Source organism: Elephantulus edwardii, unplaced genomic scaffold, assembly GCF_000299155.1.
Source record: "Elephantulus edwardii isolate Elephantulus edwardi_28Jun2011 unplaced genomic scaffold, EleEdw1.0 scaffold00389, whole genome shotgun sequence".
Lineage (NCBI taxonomy): Eukaryota > Metazoa > Chordata > Mammalia > Macroscelidea > Macroscelididae > Elephantulus > Elephantulus edwardii.
The window spans coordinates 1,034,874-1,039,789 of NW_006400139.1; positions in this window are offsets into that span (position 1 = coordinate 1,034,874).

A 4,916-nucleotide genomic window follows, 5' to 3' on the forward strand; every position below is an offset into this window, starting at 1 on the left:
ATCTGAAAAAGTACTAACTCAATATCCTGTTTCTTATTTAGGTTTTAAATTATCAGAACAGTGGCTTCGTCCTCAAAAGGTTACACTTAGAAAAGACAAATTAAATACATTAAACGATTCAAAAGGTTACACTTAGAAAAGACAAATTAAATACATTAAACGATTTTCAAAAATTATTAGGGGATAGTAATTGGCTGCAGCCAATGTTAGGAATTCCTACTCATAATCTCAAACATTTATTTGCTACTTTAGGAGGAGACTCACAGTTATATAGCCCTAGGACTTTAACAACTGATGCTCAAGCAGAATTAGAATTTGTAGAACAATGCATCAATCAAGCATTCTTAAATCGATTAGATCCATCATTACCTATCTCTCTTTATACCTTCCATACTTCTCATACACCATCTGCTTGCATTGGTCAACAAACAACATTATTAGAATGGCTGTTTTACCTAATAAGGTTAATAAATGGTTATTAAATTATCTCCACAAAATTGCAAATTTAATAATTAAAGGCCATCATCATATTCATCAATTATGTGGTTCAGATCCAGTTGTTATTCACTCAAGACTATCTAATACTCAAATTAATACATTATTGGAAAATGATGAGGAATGGCAAATTGCTTGTGCTGGATATACAGGACAATTTGATAATCACTTTCCTTCTAATAGCTTTTTTCATTTCTTCAGGAGTATACTTTCTTACCTACATCTATCATATCTTCTGTTCCCCTTGAAGGTCCTGATGTTTTTACAGATGCTTCCAGTAATGGAAAATTAGGTTATTGGAGTGTTAACAAATCTTGTGTTGGACTATCTCCTTATAAATCAGTACAAAAAAGTGAACTGTATGCTATTTTTCTAGCCTTAAAAGAATGGTCTAATGAAAATATTAATATTATCAGTGATTCTTCATATGCAGTATATTCTATTAAAGCTTTACCTTTAGCATCATTATCTCCTTTGGTTAAGGATGAACTAACTAATTTGTTTTTTTTTCAAATTCAGCAAATTCTGTTGCAAAGAAAAACCCCTATAAATATAGTCCATATTCGTTCTCATTCTAATCTACCTGGTCCTTTAACAGTAGGAAATTCTACTATTGATTCTCTACTCATTGGCAATATTTCTCTAGCTACAAAAGAACATTCTTATCATCATAACAATTCAAAGTCTTTGCATGCAAGGTATCATTTGTCCCGACACCAAGCTCATCATATTGGTCGATCTTGCCCTTCTTGTATGACTCATGTTATTCCAGCTTTACCAGCCGGAGTTAATCCTCGAGGTTGTGATGTAAATACATTATGGAAAATGGATGTTACTTATTTTCCTTCTTTTGGTAATTTAAAATATCTACATCATTGCATAGACACTTATTCTCATTTTCAATGGGCAACTCCACAAACTGGAGAAAAAACAGATCATGTTATTAATCATTTGCTAATCATTTGCTTGTTTGTTTTGCAGTAATGGGTGTTTCTAAAGCTATCAAGACTGATAATACACCTGCATATACTTCCAAGAAATTATCTCAATTTTTTAATTATTATAATATTTCTCATACTACAGACATTCCATTTAATAGTCAAGGACAAGCAATTATAAAAAAAGCTAATCATACTCTTAAAATTATTTATATAAATCAAAAGGGGGAATTCAGGATATGATTATAATAGACACACCTAAAAATCCTTTATTCAGAACTTTACATTTTTAAATTTTTCAAATTTATGGGATATACAGAAATTTACTCCAGCCGAAAGACACTTAAATGATAAAAAAGAAAAAATGCTGGATAAAAGGCCTATCTTGTACAAAACTTTAGAAGGGATATGGGAACCTGGACTTCTTAAAACATTAGGTCGAGGATATGCTTTGATAGAAAGTGATTCAGGAGAAGTCTGGGTGCCAACAAGACATTTAAAAATTGTAGATGGCCAAAAGAAATCCGAACGACGAGTTCCTGAGAGAGTTCCATAACCTTTCTACTAAACGTACATTCCTGATGAACACGCGTCAAGCATCTCCTCCCAGTTGGGGTAAAGTAAAGAAGTTGACTCAAGAGGCTGAAAATGTCTTGAAAACTACGAGCAAACCTCTTAATTCAGCTAGCCTGTTTTTGGCAATGCTGGCGGTCATTAATTGTCAGGTGGGAAATGCTGATTATTTCTTATTGGGCTTATATACCTAATCCTCCTATGTTACAAGGAGTTTCTTGGGGTGATCCTGAAATTTTAGTATATACTAGTGAAACCTTTTGGATGCCAAGTCCATAAATTAGATTCCAAATTCAGTCCTGTTTTTAATTATACTATTGGGGTAGAAGGGATTTCTATTTGCATTGGAAAAGATAAACATTGTTTCATGCCATCTCATGAGGTTTGGGGATTAGTTTATAATCATTCTCATATCTCTAGTACTACTGTAATTCTTTCTGTAAAAGATAAGAACACATTGGGAATATTGTCAAAAGAATCTTCTTCTAAGTTTGAATCTTGTCCTATGCCCGAAGTTTCTGGGAATATAAAAAATTTACCTTGGAGTCAGTATAGAGGAAAAAATATTGGTATTTTAATTAATGATATTGCAAAAGGAATACTAGTTCCACATGGAGATTTCAGAGAAAAATATTCTAATATTCCTCTAAAATGGCATAGATGTAACCAAAGCCTTAGTGCACAAGCTAATGAAACCATAATTTGGCATGATAAGGGTCTCACTCCTCCTTTCCCACACTTATTGAATAATACAGTAATATGAAGACATATTTGGAAATCATTGGCAGCCATGGAAAAATTTCAAATATGGAAAGGAAATATGTCACTTAATATTTCTGATACTTCAGGTCCTTTTTCTGTTCATTTACATGTCAATGTTTCTAAATATATTTTGGCTTGTGTAAAATATCCTATGTTTTGTTAATTGGTAATACTATTTGGGATAATAATAATGGGATATTAAATTGTAATCATTGTTTTTTTTCAAAGTTGTATCAATTCATCAACAAAAGTTATCATAAACAAAGAATCTTTAAATATCTACATTGTTCAAGCAAGACGAGAAATGTGGTTGCCTGTCGAATTAGGTAGACCCTGGAGTGATTCTATGGACATGTCTAGAATGTGGAATGCTCTACAAACCATCAATCGTCGAGTCAAGCGTGTCATTGGTGCTATTGTTGTCACTGTGTTTGGACTAGCTGCAATTGCATCTACTGCAGCAGTTGCTGGAGTTGCATTACAACAAGGAATTCATACTGCTGATTTTGTAAGACAGCGGCATGCCGATTCACATGAACTATGGGAACAGCAAAAACAATTGGACCAACAAATCATTGAAGATATTCAACATTTACAAGAAACCATATTATGGTTGGGAGATCAAATTTCTGTACTGTCTACTCGAGTTATGTTAAAATGTGATTGGAACTCATCTTATTTTTGTGTTACTCCTGTAAAATTTAATATGTCAGAAGAATGGGAAACTGTTGAAAAACATGTCATTGGTGATAAAAATTTAACTGTTAATTTGTTCACCCTTGAACGCAAAATTACTGCTACTTTTAATAAGCATTTACCTACATTTGAAAATTATCAACTATGGTCAGATTTGGTTCAAAAATGAAATAATTTGAATTTAACTGCAAAGCTAAAAGCTATTGTTGCTATATTGAGTAGTAATAGCACTGGTATATTAATATTGTTCTGTGTCTTCTTTGTAGTCCTCTTCCGAAAGCGAAGACAGAAAATAAGCAATGAAAAAAGGATAGCAGTGCACGCTGGCTTTCAATTATTAAAAGAAAGGGGGAAATGATGGAGCCGGAGCATAGCCGAAGCACAGCCATCTTGGGAGAACAGTCTGCACACAGATGTACTCCAGACACCTATCCTAAAGACCGGTCTGAGGATAGAGTGTGGGAAGAAACTTGTTCTCTAAGTTCTGCAAACAGACAAAAAAGAGACTTGAGTCTTGCAAACGAGCTCAAGAAAAGTAACTCTTCCCAATAGATGAATATTCCTTTGTTCTCGGCAGTTGCACGGCAGTTGCAGTTATATTAATTATAACAAGTTCTAATCAGAAGGAGATTGTGCACAATATGTTATTTTTTCTTGCTTATTTGTCAAAAGCCTTTTGTCTTAATTTCTGGGAACTCAGCTCTCCGCCTTTTCGGGCTCAGTAAGATAAATCTTAATGTTTCTACTTTGTTCCCGTATCCAGCCCACATGGGTTCTATAATGTCACCTTCAAAGTTTCTATTTCTCTGTGAACCATCTCTTTGTTTCTAAAGGGTATAAAAATAAAGACAGGCTACGGCCCAGGGCGGTCTTCATCATCTGCCTGGTGGTTTCTGTCCTGCTTTGTTTCAGTAAGTTGTTTGTCTCTTGTGTTTTTATTTACTCTTTTCTTCCAGGCATCATTTCCCCAGAGAAGTAAAATAAGTGGTCCCCAACAATGATATGCATGTTTAATCCCATGATATCTAGCTTTAGAAACAAGGATGTTATTGGAACATTGAGAACTTTATTGCTTAAAAGGTTGTATGATCCACATATAAATGGAGGAATGTGTGAAACACAATGTACATAAATGAAATGCAATGTATACAAATTTTGTGTACAAACTATATAATAAAAAAATAAAAAATAGAAATGTAAAGATATGATGAAGTGAAAACTAATATTCATCAACAAATGAATATGGTCTGTATATAATGAAAGACTCCTCAATAATAAAGTTCTTATACATATGGCAACATATAAAACATGAAGATATTTTGCTGAGTGAAATTATTCAATAACACGTTGTTGTTGTTTGGTGCCGTCGAGTCGTAGACGACTCATAGCGACCCTATGAACAAACGGCCTGAGCACTGTTAGTACATAGAGTTTCCGGAGACAAACCATTTC